This window comes from Chelonoidis abingdonii, chromosome 7, assembly GCF_003597395.2.
Source record: "Chelonoidis abingdonii isolate Lonesome George chromosome 7, CheloAbing_2.0, whole genome shotgun sequence".
NCBI lineage: Eukaryota > Metazoa > Chordata > Testudines > Testudinidae > Chelonoidis > Chelonoidis abingdonii.
The window spans coordinates 58,154,751-58,172,309 of NC_133775.1; the positions used below are offsets into that span (position 1 = coordinate 58,154,751).

Here is a 17,559-nt window from a genome sequence, read left to right on the forward strand (position 1 = left end):
CGCTAGCCAATAGGCCACCTCTAGTATTTTCTGTGAATGGTAAATCTATCATGTACACTACAAGGACATCCAAAAGGGTGAATGGCAGAATTTGAAACCTGGACTCTCAGATCTCCAACTTCGACTGCTACCACTTGAGCCGCATGAGTAACTACTCATGCCCGTCACACTATGTGGTATACCACATAAAGTTAACTAAATGCCTAAACAACAACTATGTGAGTGAAATCAGACAATCACTATGCTCTTCAATAAACTCATACAGAAAAATTATAAAAGACAAGAACATCCTATGACCTGAGTGAACACTTTTCACAAGACGATCATTTTGTCTGACCTATCAGTCCTCATCCTCAAAGGAAACCTGCCTAACACTTTCAAAAGACAAACCTGAGAGCTTAAATTCATAACTTTGCTAAACACTAAAAATCATGGACTGAACAGACACATTGGATTTAGCTCGTGCTAAACAGTCTGTTCCATCTTGCACTTAGCTGTGACACTTGGAAAAACTTTACAAGATCCAAAGAAGAGCTCTGTGTGGCTCGAAAGCTTATCTTTATCACAAAGAGAAGTTGTTCCAATAAAAGATATTACCTCACCTACCTTATCTCTCTAATATCCTGGGACTGACATGGCTACAACTACACTACATATAACCTACCCTATAGAATGTGTCTCAATGCCCCCCCAAAAGTTGTAAGAAAGGAGAGGTTCATCAAGTTGCTGTAGTGGTCCAGACCTTTAGATTCCCCTTGCTTTAGAGAAAGTTTAAAGCAGACATACCTAGCTAAGTGCTGGAAAGGCAATGGGTGGAAGAGGGAACACACACATTAGTGGCGCGTCTAACAGTGTAGAAATATAAGCACTGCAGAAGTTGTAGAGCAGAGATCTCCAAACTTTTGAAGCACAAGACCACTTTTTGAATTTAAGTGCAAGCCAGGATCTACCTCAAAGAAAATGCAGAAACAACAGTAATCACACAAACCCAAAGACCCTTGCCCCCACCTCGAATCCTCACCCCTGCCCCGCCCCTTCTCCGAGGCCCCGCCAGCTCACTCCATCTCTGTTTCGTCTGTCACTGGCTCTCCCATATCCTCACTCACTTTCATAGGGCTAGGACAGGGAGTTGGAGTGCGGGAGTGGTGCAGGCTCTGGGCTGGGGACAAGGAGTTCAGAGTGTGGGGCAGGGAGTTGGGGTACAGAAGGGGGTTCAAGGTGCAGGCTCTGGGAGGAAGTTTGGGTGCAGGAGGGGGCTCAGGGCTGGGGCACGAGGTGGAGGTGCAGGGTGCTGGTTCAGGGACAGGGCTCAGGCAGTGGGTTGGGGTGCAGGCAGCCAATGGGAGCAGGCAAGGTCAGTGTGCAGAGACCCCCCAACGCCCAGGAACCACTGCTGGACATGCCAGCCGCTTCTGGGAGCAGTGCAGAACCAGGACAGGCTAGCCTTGCTGCACCGCTGGACTGTTAGTGGCAGATCTCCCAGTCTGGCTGCAGGAAGGTTGGCAACCCTAGACCGTGATCGAGATCGACTGACAGAGGCTCCACGATCAACCAGTTGATCGCAATCTACCAGTTGGTGACTACTGTTCTGGAGAGCGCTAAATTTAATATCAAGAGTCACAAGAATCAGGCAAGCTAAGTTCCAGAACTCTGCATCTGGAACGGAGACTGGAGAAACCATTCATGCCAATCAGTTGCTTTCGGTATCAAATGATTCAGGCTGCAAGGCACAATGTTGCCCTATATTAGAAATCTCATCCAGTGACAAAGAGACATGAACCAGCTGAAAATTGCTATATTAGAAAAGTAGAAAGCAAATGTTTATGAAAAGAACCTTCCATCCTTTCACAAAGGCAATTTTGAGAGTTCAGGTGCACCCATCCCAAGATCTTAGCCCAAACAGCAACATACTGGAAGCTACTGGACAGCAATTATGGCCAAAAACTACTTCTAGCCAATGCACCTTTTCTTAATACAGAGATGAGATAAAACAAAAAGTTCTGTGTAACTAACTGAATTTATTATTCACCTATGAGCCCTAGTTGTGGATCAGCCATAGTGGCACCTATACGCCCTAGTTATAGACCAGGACCCAACCATGGTAGGTGCTGTAAAAATACCAAACATTTTACATTTTATATTTCACTACTCTGTAACAATGCAGTGTAATGTTGAACTCTATGTGCTCCCAAAGCTTTTAATAGAGAAGTTAAAAAATATTCTTCAAAGTTGTTGCTTGCAACTTGCATCCAGATCAAAAAGTCACGTGGATTGAGCTGAACCAAGGCAATACAAAAGAACAAAACTGTAAATATACAGTTGACATTTTCTTAAATTTCTGAACTTCTTCCACTGCAGACAATCACTATTGGTTAAGAACACAGCCACAACAGGAGTATAAAGGTCTAGTACCTCAGCATCCCAATTGCTACTTGTCTTCTCCCCAGCTCCAAGCTTCTACAAACAGGGGAATGGTACGCTCTGCTCTACTCCACCTTGTGAATAGCTCCACTGCCTGCCTCTGCTATTCAATTACAGTAGAACCTCAAAGTTATGAGCTGACCGGTCAACTACACACCTCATTTAGAACTGGAAGTATGCAATCAGGCAGCAGCAGAGACAAAAATAAAAAAAACCCTACTAAAAAATAAGTTTAAAAAAAAAAAGATTTGACAAGGTAAGAAAACTGTTTCTATACTAGTTTCATTTCAATTAAAATGGTTAAAAGCAGCCTTTTTCTTCTGCATAGTAGTTTCAAAGGTATATTAAGTCAACATTCAGTTGTAAACTTTTGAAAGAACAACCATAATGTTTTGTTCAGCGTTATGAACAACCTTCATTCCCGAGGTTGTTCACAACTCTGCAGTTCTACTGTATATGATCTTGTCAGTTTCATTTCTGCACACAGAGATGTCAACAGCAGTGCAACTAGCCAGTCTTGTTAATCTCATGCTGTTGCTGTTTGAGAAAAATATGAGGGGATCAGGAATACTGGAGCAGTTTACAGATTCAGAAAGACAATACTGCATCCCATTTGACTATAAGGGCTTGAAAAACATTAAATGGTTTTTCAAGCCCTATTTACAATGATGTTGACGCACAATGCGTTTTGTTTTGGTCCATGGAGATAGACTTCACAACATCTTTCCACTGTTTCAACTCAGATAAGGCAGGCAGAGAACCTAACCCTACCCTCTTGTGTAGTTCAACACCCTGCCTGCTCAACGTGACAAAGACAGGTAGAAAGTATAACATCACATTTATATGCTGGCAAATCATAACACAGCTGGTATGTCTATTTTTAAGCTTACCACCCATGATAATGTCAATTGAACTCTTATATTTATGACATGAATAATGATTTGAAAAGGATAGTTTGTAAAATAGCTTTACACATAAACAGCTCTAACTTCATTTGTATATAGTTTTATATATCAACATAATAACCAGTTATCTCAAAATTTCAGTAATATCAGAAAAATATGCATTCTAAAGATAACATTCTGAAGTGACTGCTGAGGAAAGACAACAGGAAATTCTTTATATTCAATTGGCTTTAGATCCATCAGTATTATACCCAGATGCACAAAACAAACTAAGGATTGAATTTAACTTGGAAAATTGGGACTTATTTTCAGTATATACGTACATAAGCAAATGCATGCCAAACACCACAACCTATTTTGTGCACACTTTATCAGATGCACAAGCAAATCCACAATTTACTTATGCACGCATGATAAAATCACACCACTATAGCCATGTAGGTATGCAATTAAGGATTTGCATATAAATATCAATTACTGCAAGAGAAAAACTTACTGAAAAATCAAGTCAGTATTGGCTAAGTGGGAAGGCGGCTGGCTCCCTCGCTGGTCAATTTCTTAAGTTGTTATAAACAATGACAAACAAAATTTCCTTCAAAATTCTAGTCAAATACTTATCCTGTAAACTAAGGTGGTAGACTGAAAGAACAGGGTGTAAAAAGCAGGAAGGAACATTTACCAGAAAAGTCTGAGGATACAGCTACTCTCTGAAAAACCCACTGAAGTATGTGCTCAAAGGTAGAACAAACAGCCCACTTAAAGAGTCATCACCTATTTAGCTGTAAACCTATTAATATTAGAGAAATTGCTTTTAAATCCTAAATTACTCTGCTACTATTAGAGAGATGTTAAATCTAAATTCTTGAAGTCACATGTTTAATTGTGTTATATTATGCACTACTATTAATGACCCAAGTGTTGATATTTAACTGAACCAAACCAGTTTAAAAGTACATCTTTTACTCTTGTGTTTCTCAAAAACTAATGTAATGTGTAAGACATCACAAAAATCCCAAACAGCACAAATCTCTGCAAGCTCTTTATATAATCAACATGTTTATAGATAGCCCAATTCTCTTTCCCCCCGCCCCCCTTGTGGCAGGCACTTTTCATAATCCTTCTTCTAACTAAGAATTCAGAATGACATAACAGATAAGACCACTGGTCCATTTAGTACAGAAGCCTGTCTCTGACAGTAGCAAGTAACATGCTTCCAAGAAGATAAAACCTCCTAATGACAACTATGTAATAAGTATAAGGTCCTCGAATTCTGATAAGCTCTTTGCCTCAATCATGTATGTAAGCAGAGTTCCACATGTTAGCTGTATCCAGAGTGTTAAAAAAAAAGTGCTTCCTTTCATCACTTACATTTATTACCTTTTATTTTTAATGTTTTTCCCCTGCTCTTCTATTATGAGAAGTAAGGGCTCCTAACCAACCTCTATATCAGGGGTAGGCAACCTATGGCACGTGTGCCAAAGGCAGCACACAAGCTGATTTTCAATGGCATTCACACGGCCTGGTTCCTAGCCACCGGTCCGGAGGGCTCTGCATTTTAATTTAATTTTAAATGAAGCTTCTTGAACATTTTAAAAATCTTATTTACTTTACATACAACAACAGTTCAGTTATATATTATAGACTTATAGAAACAGACATTCTAAAAATGTTAAAATGTATTACTGGCATGTGAAACCTTAAATTAGTGTGAATAAATGAAGACTCAGCACACCACTTCTGACAGGTTGCCGACCCCTGCTCTATTTACTATTCATGCAACCTCTTATTCTTCTCCATGCTAAACTAAAAATTCCTAATACTTTTCAGCTCTCTTCGTATGGAAGTCTTCCATACCTTTAAACCACTTTCATTGCCTCAGCTTCCACCAGCACAGTAACAACAGAATCTGCATAAAATCTGCATAGCATTTCCCAAAGAGCCACAAGAGATACATTAAAGAGCCACTTGTGGCTCATAAGCCTCAATCTGAGTATCACTGATCTAACCTAAATCTTCCTTGCTACAGTTTAAGCCCATTAATTCTTGTCCTAGCTTCAGTGGACATGGAGAACAACCTCAGCAAGAGGTCTGGGGTCTATTACAGCACTGGGTGAGCGAGGTTCTGTGGCCTGAAACGTGCAGGAGGTCAGACAAGACAAGTGTTTCTCAAACTTTTGCATTGGTGACCCCTTTCACACAGCAAACCTATGAGTGCGACCCCCCCCCCATAAATGAAAACAACTAAATAAATTTGTATTTAACACTATTGTAAATGCTGGAGGCAAAGCGGGTTGGGGGTGGAGGCTGACAGCTTGTGACACCCCATGGTAATAACCTTGTGACCCCTTGAGGGTTCACAACCCCCAGTTTGAGAACCCCTGGACTAGACAATCTTGATGGTCCCTTCTGGTCTTAAAGTCTATGAGACACAAAAATAAAGGATGAGAAGAAGCAAGAAAGCCAAGCTAGGTAGACTTCATCCAAATTACTGAGTCCCTCACCAATCAGAGATAATTTAGTTGAGGGAAAACTCACACAGGCAACATGGCTTCTCTAGCACAGCCTTGAAGAAAGTTAAGGCTCAAACTGGCTCACTTAGTGTGGCTCAGCCAGTTGAAATTTGGGGGAGCGGGGAAGAGGGAGAGAGGAGTTGTCTACCAGCCTGTGCATCAGAATCTAAGGTTTCATTTAAAAAAAACATTCTCTATCAGAAAGACTGATCAGCTGAGGAATGATCATCAAAGAAAAATCTGCATAATCAACAGGTGTCTCATTTTTTCACCTGAAGTTTGCAGAGCTTGGTTTGTAGGCAAGTATCTGAGAGTGCCACTACTTTTCTTTCGCCAATTCAATCCCAACAAAAAAGTGGAGAAAGTCAGGCTACGGCTAACTCACTCAAGTATGGTGGGCCAGGTAAAGTACCACCTAGCAATAGCTAGCACTGGAACCACAGTGGTTCTAGAAGCTAAGTTATCTCTCTCTCTCACACACACACACACACACACCTAAACACAATTAAAATACCTTAAAATTATTTACCAAAGGGTTGCATAAAGAGGAACATTTGATGTGGTCCAATTCAGGCACAAGCTTAATATTCCGACACCCGCCAAGTATGACAAGAAGGTAGAAACTGAAAAGGGAAGTGCAGTCAATAACTTATAACCTCGGGCCTTGAACACTCAGTGCTATGAAGCACAGCCCACACTGCCTCCAACAGAAATAGCTTTAAGGACAGTCTAGAACCTTGCCAAGCAAATGCCTGGATTCCAAGTGAAGGAATACACAGAGACTCTCTAAGAAAAATTACTGTTTATTGATACCCAATGAGGACGAGTTGTTGTAATAACGGCCTAATTGTAAGATCATCTATAAACAATGAGTGAAAGTTCATAAATTGTCACCAATGTTCTGTTATATAAAATTGTTTAAGAAAGACTGAATTAATTTAAACAGAAAGGGATCTGCTGATCCCATTCAAGGACTGTGTTAAGAATATAACTGGTAAATCAGAGATGAAGAGGACTGGAAATGAATTAACCAAAAATTAATTGTTGAAATTGGACCTATTGGTGGACAAAATAATGAGAAGATGGACTATTCCACCCTACACTCCTTTACAAAGAAAATACCTTTTGCAAAAATTAGCAGAAGCAGCTGCTCTCTGCAAACAACCATTGCAGTGAGCTTTATCATCATGGCTGCCATGTCTACTGTCTCTTGGGAACCCCAGAACTTTCTCATCCCGATCCTCAAAGATGTATTAACCAGAAGGGGGCAGAGAGTGAGCCAGATAACATCGCCAGCTCCAGCTAAATCCCAAATATCCTCTGGGATGTGAGACTTTGTCCCCTACAGATCCCGCCAATTATGTCTCTCCTCTTTTCTTCCGCCCAATAAAAGTCCAGCTTAGCTGACCAAGACTGTGTATTCTGCAACACTGCCGTGTGATCAGAGAGGCAACTAAATGCAATGCCCTAAAAACCCTGATGCAGGTACAAGTATGCCAAGTCTCAGGCCATGTCTACACTTACCATGGACAGATTTTGCTACAATCGCTGCAGCGGGGATCGATTTAGTGGGTCTAGTGAAGACCTAAATTCCCTCTAAGCCATGCAACTGCCTATTAAGCCCCAGGCAGGGGCTCAGGACTGCAGTAGGGAGAGAGGCCTCTCCCCCAGCATGGACGTGCTGTGGCCGGGCGAGAGGCGCCCCTCCCTGCCGGCCCATCTCAGGCCCATCGGAGCTGCCACAGCTAGGGAGCGGCATCTCTCCTCCTGCCCCAAGCTGCTGTGGAGAGAGAGGGCTAAGGAGAGTCTTTTCTCCCACCACAGCCCTGGGGTGGCCCACACCCAAACCCCACACCCCCAGCCAGAGCCCTCACCCCCACCCACACCTCAACCCTCTGCCCCAGTCCTGAGCCCCCTCCCACACGCTGAACCCCTCGGTGCCACCCCCACCACATTAATTTTGTTATGTGCACCAATATGAAGGTGATGTGTCAAATCTCACCTCCATATTGGTGCACACAACAAAATTCATTCCACACATGAACGTAAAAAATTAGAGGGAACACTAGCTGAAGACCCACTTAAGTGACCAGAGAGCAATTTCCAGTCGACTCCGATATTCCACTGGAACAAGAGGAATAAGTTAAGTCGACAGGAAAGTGTCTTCCGTCAGCGCAGCGCAGTGTAGACACTGCAATAAGTCGAGCTAAGCTACGTCGAACCTAGCTATGTTATTCACGAGCTGTAGTAGCATAACTTAAGTCGACTTTCCCCGGTAGTGTAGACAAGGCCTCAGAGTGGCTGACAAGAGAGTGTGCTCTGCCTGTGTTTTTCCAGCAGTGAGTATGCAAGTGAGAGTCAACACCAGAAACAGAAGCTGCATTTTCCATCTTTGCTGTTCTGTTCTTTTCTTTTCTCACTTGTGTGTCTGTCTTGTTTTGTCTTCTAGGAAACGGGATTAGACTTTAACAACAAAAGCCGCAGCAGCACCACCAGCCCATTCCAACTAACTTCTCTTTTCCCCACAAAGGACAAGTTATCATCATCTTTAATACCACACAAGAGAGTCAAACAAGGGTTTTTTTTCCTTTAAAGACTGTCTTCAATTAAAGGGAAAGGGAACAATGGATATTTTTACAATGAAAGACTAATTTAATGTTTTACATTTCAAAACCTTTAATTGTTTTCCCCTTCTTCTTTGTATCTCCAAGAAAATGTTAAAAGGATTTTTAATGCTGTTTGCACCATGGTATTAAGCATGCTGAAGTCTCTGTATACCAAACCCATAACCCGGTTTAACATTATTTAATGGTGGACAGTGACTGGCTTATGTTAACACCTTTGACTCTGGGCCCATATATTCCACCTACATTAATATAACAAGAATATCAGTAAGAAACAGACATTCAGAAAACTTTAAGATGCTGAACACTGTTTTCAGTCACAGTGTATCAGAAGCTTTCCCCCAAAATCCCAAAGCACATGGCTGATTTTAGCACGGTGAATTTAGGCTGTCATGTACATAGAGCTCAAAATAATATAACTTGGAAACTATGTTTGTCTTTCATGGACAATTTCTCTTCTGCTCTACCATCTTGATAGCAAGCATTGTCTGCTATACCACCTTTATGGCTAGTGTCTGCATCCTGGAAAGAAAATGCTACTTTTATTTACAGCAATAAAGAACCTAGAAATCTTCTCAAGACTTGACCATACAGTTCCTGGCATTACAAATCATCTTCCTCATTAGGAATGCTGACATTTGCTGGATTTTCATTCATGAGAGTTGTATCTATTTAACAGGAACATCAACTTAAAAAAGGAATCACACCTCTGTCTGATTGATTTTGACCTACTATTATTACATGTAACATGTAATATTAATAATTGAAGATTAGAAGAAAAAAACTTCCATTTTTGCCATTTGTTTACTTTTTGTATTTGACAGCACTTTGTGAAATCTTGGACCCCCTGAAGTCAATGGACGTTTTGCTATTGACTTACATGGGATCAGGGTTTCACCCTCTGTTATTAGTCAGTTTCAATTGACTTGGTATAGTCAATGAGTTAAACTTATTTCCCATTTTGTTTGTGGTTCTTTCATTCAAGTCTTTCAACCAAATACTGTACCTGATTCTGCAAACTTGTGCCTGTGCGTAACCTTACTCACTTAACTAGTCCCAATGAAGTCACACTAGACAGAAGTCATGAGAATATTTCAAGTTTGTAACACCTGTACAACTTGCAAACTCTTACGGTCATGAGTAACTTTACCCATATGGATCCCAATTCAGAAAAGTACTTCAGCACATGCCTAATGTCTTGTCTGCACTAGGAGAGTTTTGCCAGTATGGTTATACCTGTACTGTTAATCATAGGCACCAACTTTTCCCAGCACTGGTGGGTGCTCGACATCCCTGCCTTCACCCCTGGCCCAGTCGTGACCAGACTCCACCGTTGCCCCACCTCCTCTTGGCCCAGCCCCACCCCATTCCAATCCCTTCCCCAAAGTCCCCACCCCAACTCTGCCTCCTCCCTGACCCTGTTGGACCCCTTCCTCAAATCCTCACCCCAGCCCCTCCTCTTCCTCAAGCGCACCGTGTTCCCCCTTTCCCCCACTCCCTCCCAGCACTTTCCAAGTGCTGAGAGTTAGGAGGAGAAGCAGGGAAGGCACACTCAGGGGAGGAGGCAGAGGTGATCTGGGGCAGAGAGTTGCCGGTGGGCTCCAGCCCTGGAGCACCCACGGGGTCGGCACCTATGCTGTTAACTGGCAAAACCTGTCCACTGTGGACAGTTATACCAGTATAGTTTATGTCAGTTCAAACTAATATAAGCTATACTAGTGTAATTGTGTCCATACTAGGGCTTATATTGACAGTAGCTGGTAAAATATGTTGGTAAAGTAGTCACACCTCTAATTGATATGGCTATACCAATATAAAAGTTGCAGACAAAGTCTAATTTTAAGTACACTAGTAATCCTACTGACTTCAACTGGTATTATTCTGATGCTTAAAATTAGGCTTAAGAACATGGGCTTAAAAACATTGCTTCATTTGAGCCAAGAATGGTCCCATTAAAATCAACAGAATATTCATGTGAGTAATCTGATTCATGGGCGTGAGACAAACGAACATTCTTGACAATTCTTAAAACAAATTTAAATTGTATTCAAAAGACACCGCATACCTTTGTTTTAATAGCATCTCTCTCTTTGCTCCAAAAAGTTTACTGTGTTAGTGTGGACACACCATTAACATTATCATTTTAGTAATGAAGCTGTTTTAGTGACAAAGATTGTATGAAGCAGCTAGTTGTCTCATTTGCCCTTATAACAGGTTAGTGCGTCCACACAATATCACAGTTTGACAGAAACATTTAACTGAATCCACACTCAGTGTGCCTTACAAATTTGGATGCATCAGTACATTCTGGGACTCATAAGGCATAGTATCTATCCCAGATTGCCCAGAATTTTTGCTGACAGCAGAATTTTTAGCCATTTTTCAGATGAAAGGTATTGTACTATGGTGTAAACTGAAAGAGAACCACTAAGTAAAATTGACCAGTCTAGATGTAGATCTGCACAAATTCAACCACACATTAAAATAAAAACCTATATTTCCAGGCACTACAGGGCTTGTCAACGCAAGAAAGTTTACCTGCTTTAATTATATTAGTATAGTTAAAGTAGGATAATTCCCCGCCACAACTGTGGATGCAGTTGTTATATCAGTATAACTTATTCCCTTAGGCCTTGTCTATACTGCCACTTTATCCCACTCACGGGTGTGAAAAAAATACCTCCCTGAGCGACACAAGTTTCAGCACTGTACAGTGGCAGTGTAGACAGTGCACCAGTAGCTACTCCCTTGGTTGGGGTGGCTTTTTTACTGCGCTGGGACAGCTCTCTCCCAGCACTGGTATCGCAAGTACATGTCGCTTTACCACTGGTAGTGAAGACAGACCCTCACACGGTATGGCTACACTTAGAGCTGCACAGCGCGCTCTCGCGGCAGCACTTTGAAGTGTGAGTGTGGTCATGGCACCAGCGCTGGGAAAGAACTCTCCCAGTGCTGCACGTACTCCACCTCCCCATGGGGATTAGCTTACGGTGCTGGGAGCCGCACTTCCAGCGCTGTGGCAGTGTTTACACTGGTGCTTTGCAGCGCTGTAACTTGCTGCACTTAGGGGGGTGTTTTTTCACACCCCTGAGCGAAAAAGCTGCAGCACAGTAAAGTGCCAGTGTAGACAAGCTCACAGAAAGGGAAGTAAGCTATACAAGTATAGCCAAATCCACATTAGCGGTTGTACTAGTATAATGATATTAGGTTTTTTTTTTTTAAAGTATCACCCAAAATCACAGTCACACCAGTACAAAATCTGTGTAAAGATCAGGCCACAAACAAATAGCTTAGCCAAAATTTGTAAAATGCCTGCTGTGTTATGAGTGCATGCAAGGTGTACATAGAGATATTGTACATTCAAAGCATTCCAACACTTTTGTAGACAAGTGAGGACAAGGCTATGAAAGTCAATCAATCACCAAACATACACTTGGTATTTTAAAACAAGGTTTTACAAGCCTACTGTTAACACAAGGGGGTGTGTGTGACTTTTTTAAATAGATACATTTAAAATGAAAGTGGCTGTGAACATGCAACAGCGTTTACCACCCAGATGTCATGCCCGAGCATGGGAAGCAGAAAGGGAAGTGGGCTAGGAAGAGCCGTGATCGAGCCTAACCCAACAGTTTCATTTTCCAAGCGGAGCAGAAGCAGAGTAACCAGCCCCTAGACACATCTGAACGGAGCAGCTGGGTCAGGTTTCGCTCACGGCGGCGTTAGCAGCCCGGCAGAAAGAGCCGCTGGCTAGTGCTGGGCATAGCCCTACGGGATGGTCTCTTTAAACAGGGAATGACAGCATGGTCCGGAGCCAGGGCTGCCCAGCGCTATGGAGACCCGGGGGCGGAGGCCCAGTGGGTCTGGCAGCGCTGGGGGCGAGTCACGGCCCGGACACCGGCCATACGGGGGATGGAGCCCCGGAGCCCGACCCCAGGGCGCCACCTCGCCCCAGGAGACTAGGAGCCGAGGCAACCGCGGGGCGAGGCAGGGCAGGGCAGGGCCCGGCTCGGCTGAGGACGGGCCGCTGCCGGCCGCTCTCCCCCTTCAGGCTCCTCACCTGAGAGTCGCTGCTGCCGCCGCCGCCTCTTCCTACCCCGGGGGCAGCTCCCAACGCATCCTGGGGAGGAGGCTGGGAGCCCGATGCAGTTAGCAGCACCCCTCGTTTTGCTCTTCCACGGGTGGCAGCGTCCCACCCTGGGCCCTGCACGGGCTCAACCACCTCAGGGGAGCTCGCCAGCCGCCATTACCGGCCAACGACAGACACGGAGCGGCGGCGACAGCGGCGCGGGGCAGGGCGGGAACAGCCAGCCACGCCTCGCGAGAACGGACTAATCTATGACCTTCCAAACATGGCGCGCCGCTAAGACTTCCTGCCCCAAACTATACTTCGGCCATATTGGGTGTGGCCCAACTTCCTGCATATACCAGGGCGCACGTGGCTCAGCTGCAATGTAATACTCGGGCAATGGCACCTCAGCTTTAGATCTCAGGGAAGGCAGAGCTACCCTTTGGAGGGACAACAGCTGAGCAGTGAAGGAGAGGAAAGATTCCCCACAAAACGTGCTCCAAGAGTGGCAATGGTTGAATAGAACCTCAGTACCTGGAACCAACTATTTCTTCTGCCCTTTGTAAGGGATGGGGCACACCCCTAGAGCTAAGGTTGAGACATAGTTTAAGACCTGGAGGACAGCTGTTGCAGAGCTGATATGGTGTATACCTTAACCCTGGAATGGCTGCTTTTCAGGGGTTTAAGTTTAGATGTATTCAGTGTTAGTGGTTATGCTGTCTTAACTCTATGTTAAGAAAGTTTTGGGACAGTGAATCCAAAAGTAGCTCCACAAAAGTAGTGTAGTCTCCTAACCTCCATTAAAATTAATGAAAAAGGCCCTACCACATTCACAATCCATTTTGTTCAATGTCACACTCTTCAGATTTTAAAATTGAAATATTATGGTGTTGTAAGTGTAGGGATCCTGACAAAAAAAGGGGTTGTGGGGTGGGGTGGGAGACTTTACAGCATTGCCACCCTTATTTCTGCAGTAACGCTGGCAGGATGTGGTCTTCAGAGCTGCGCAGCTGGCCAGCAGCTGCTACGCTCTAGGCACCCAGCTCTGAAGGTAGCAATATTGGGACCCCCTACAATAACCTTGCAAACACCCCCCTCCCACAGCCCACTTTTGGGTGAGGATCCCCACTCTGAGAAACACTGATCTTTCACATGAAATCATGGTCTTTTGTATACTTTTACCCTGTACTATACAGATGTCACAGAGGAGACCAGATTTCACCATCCATGCTGTTTTTCACAGCAGGACCCTATCAAGTGGTGCTGTAGCCCAGACTCATTAACTGCAGCCAACACTGTTGTGCTAGGAGGGAGCTGCTGCCCTTACACAAATCAAATAGGAGGACTGCAACCAATGGCATCAGAGGTAACACCCCAGCTCTTACCCAAGTCTTAACGGGGGCTTGGGGTGGTATAGGGATAGTCAGTTCTTCAAATAAGGAAATTCTTTTAGATCTATTACCCTAAACCTTTTTCCCCCCCTCCCACTATGCTTTACTTAAAAAAAAAAAAAAGAAAGAAAACAAAGTATTCAGGATTATTCCCCATGATTTTATTTCCCCCTTTTTCCTCTTCCCTTTTCAGTGCAAAAATCAAACTAAGGAAGAAACCAGGAAAAATCAAACAATTAAAAATTTTAAAAAACTAAGTTATTAAAATATTTTCCATTTCAAAAGCAATGTGCAATTTTTTGAATGAGTTAAAAGTTGTTTTTTCAAAACCCACAAAACGAATTACTTCAAAATTTAGTTTATAATTTTTCTCCACCACTTTTTGACCAACTCTAGTTTTTACATAAATGGCTATCAGAGTGAAAGAACAATTTGCTTTGTAAAGGCCCATCCAAATGTTATACAGACAGAAACCTGCCTGAAACGCAATCTATTTCTGATGCCTGAATAAATGGTGCAGGGTTAATAAACCTGGGCTTCCAGGAAGTCTACATATGCCAAATCTTTGAACCTGCCTCCTTACTCCAAAACAGTTATTTTTTCCAACTTTTGTATCTACCAAAAAAATCAATCATTCTTATAAGAACCACTTAATTAAAAAAAAGACTAATTAAAGTGACTGTCTCACTGAGACCCAGAACATAATGTTTAGGCAAATAATAGGAAAAAATTTATAAAAAGTAGGAGTACAGATGTTTACACCTTTTTAAAAAAATCAATTAAATATTTTAAAAGAAATTTATAGTGAATTCTAACTAAAAAATGTACCAAACAAGCAGTTTAAATAAATACAATGAAAACTGAAGTTAAGTTCTTTCACTTTTAATAAAGTTTCATTAAAAATGCAGGGAAAGGGAAATGTTTAGGATATCATTTTTATAATCTCTCTAATAATTCTGTACCTTGCAGGATTTTTCTCCCCCTCGTCATAGGTACATTATAAAAAGAGGACTGACTGTATTTGAAAAGCAGGCATGTAATATCATGCAGCTATAGAATCAAAGAAATGCAGGGCTGGAAGAGACCTTAACAGGTCATCCAGTCAAGCCCCCTGCACAAAGGCAACACCGGTAAAGTATTTCTTCTAACACTGAAGAAGGAAAGTCATTAGAAAAGGAAAAACAGCATTATTCTTAAAGAGCCAATTGTATATGTATAGGCATGTGGGCACATGCCTGCTTCACTTAAGGATTTCTACCTACAACTTTATCCACTTCCATCATGCTACTTGCTTAAAGAAACAGTATGTCACCTAATTTGAAAAATGAGACCTTCTCATTTCAAAACCATTATTGATCAACACAGAGGCAGAAAACTCAGAAAGGTTTTACTTTCAGTTTTAAAAAGTTAATAGTATACTAGTCAGCATAATCTCATGTGTAACTCCAATAGGTATTTTTATTGCTTGACACATCAGGACCAAGGTGCATGAGTCCAAAGTTTTTTGCTTTGTTAAGCTTCCTTGATTCTCAGAATAAATTACAGTCATCATGCGGATGCTAATCTTTTCGGGGAGGGTGTGTGTGTGTGCGTGTGTTTTTAGTTCACCAGAAATATTTTAACATGGGCAAAACATTTTTCCCTAGCCTCACTCTGAACCATTTTGGCTGAAATTTTCCATGCTGGTTGTCAGTAGTGGGCTGAATTTGTCTGGAAAATTTCAGCCCAAACAGCTGATGTTTGGCAAAGTTATAAGCAATTGGAATCCAGCGTCTTATAAGATGGTGTGTTGGGCAACCTTAATAGGCAGTGACACAAGCTCTGCCTCTGATAATATGTGCAAAAGACCCCCACCATTATGTTAAAAGAACATTAAGTTTGCAAAGCCAGGCACTCAGTACTTTGAAAGTGTTAGATTTAAAGGCTGCCCATTCAACATTCTGTTCCCTCCTGCATAGGTAGTACGATATTGTTTAATTACATGATTGTGTACTGTATTTTCCACATGACCCTGCTTCATTCAGTGCACAGCATGGGTCTCTAGAGTGTTTGAAATCTTCAGACCAACTAACATCTCTATCTTAAAATTTAAAAAATTTTAAAATTATATGTATCTGTTTTGCCAGAGGAGAAAAAAATCTCTGCCAACAAAGACAAAACAGATATCTCTAGTAGGGAAAAGGAGCATGATTGTGATTAATTCCCTCCTGACTCCTGAGAAAGGTAGCCCAAGCACCAAAGTGACTATTATTTGTATTACCAAAGTGCTTAACAGTTCTAGCCAGAGACCAAGACCTCTTAATTCTGATTATATCCCATATCGTCACCTAGTGTTTGCTTAAATCTGTTGCTTAATAGTACTTTACTGGCAGATCTCTTCACCTATTCATCACTTTCTGTAACATATTGCCTCAAATTGTCTTTGAACGTAACATTTTATTTTATTCATTAGCAGTTAATTTAGTTCCTCACTCTTCCCTCATTCTCCAGACAACTAGGGTGCATTAGAATTTACACTGAATAGCAAAGTCACTAATTTAGCTTCATTTTCAGTCATTACACAAAATTAAGAAGCAAGATCCCCTCTACCCTGACTTTGCTTCCACATTATTCCCACATTCTCAAAATGTCAGGACTTTTCTGTGTAACAATGGAATTTAATTCTAACTCTTGCACGAAATCTTAAAGCAAATGATCAAAGAATATAATGCTTCCAGAGTCAGCTTTCATGTAAAAAAAATTTGAGACAACACCTGATAAATTAAGGAAATTTAAATTCTCTTGTGAAAATTAAGCTCTTTTCAATTAAATTTGCTAAAATTATTAGCCTTTTTAGAGACAAAGTAAATCCTTTACCTGGAAACAGCCATGGCTAACAGAGAAAGGAAGAAACAAGTGCACTCAATTCCAATATGACTTTGACGAACTGGTAACAGAACCAGACAGCATTATTGAATATATTGCAGCAGTACAGCGCAAGCGCTAGAAAGCAGTGGCCGGGAGGAGGACGAAACATAAAGAAGCACCATCTCATTTTACACTGTGCTGACTATTACAGCTTTTAACACCCAGGCTGTGGAAAGTTTTCCACTCCATAGTACCCTTGCACACCCCTTCTAAAAATAGAGAGGGGCAGCTGGCTATTGTGCCTGAAAGAAGACCCTGTAAATTCCCCCCACTCTTCCCTTGACTGACAAGCTTCCTTAAAGCCATCCAGGAATTTTGGAAAGGGTTATCTCCACCTGCTGAACATGGACTGGGTTGGGCAGGCATTCAGTTATAAATCCAGCTGCCAAAACCCAACAGTAAAAACAGGGCACAAGACAACTGTGAAATGGTGCAAAACTGGTTGCAGGAAAATATGGTACATACAATGTTTATATTAGAATTTTAAAAGGTGAACTGGAAAATTTATATAAAGAAAATTAAAATTTCCTGTGTATGATCTGGGCTCATAAAACAAAGTAGGAACAGCTGTACTGTACGGTATTTAGATGTTAGCTCCCCGTTTGTATTAGATCTTGCACACATTGATCATCATACAAAGTAGAGCTTCCCAGTCATCTACATACCTTGGTACAAAATTTGATTACAGGTGTGTGCACATGCACACATCAGTATGCAATACCAAGAGCAGGCTCT

At 42.1% G+C, this 17,559-nt stretch overlaps 1 protein-coding gene across 3 annotated transcripts in view; it reads right to left on the minus strand.

Moving 5' to 3' along the window:
- CEP350 (centrosomal protein 350) overlaps positions 1 to 12,538 on the minus strand; it is a 166,940-nt gene extending 154,402 nt beyond the window's left edge. For all 3 annotated transcript variants that reach the window (XM_075067898.1, XM_032796177.2, XM_032796172.2), the window contains exon 1: positions 12,518 to 12,538. The gene's annotated coding sequence lies outside the window, so the exon portion shown is untranslated. The remainder of the gene's footprint in view (positions 1 to 12,517) is intronic.
- Between the last annotated feature and the right edge of the window lie 5,021 nt (positions 12,539 to 17,559).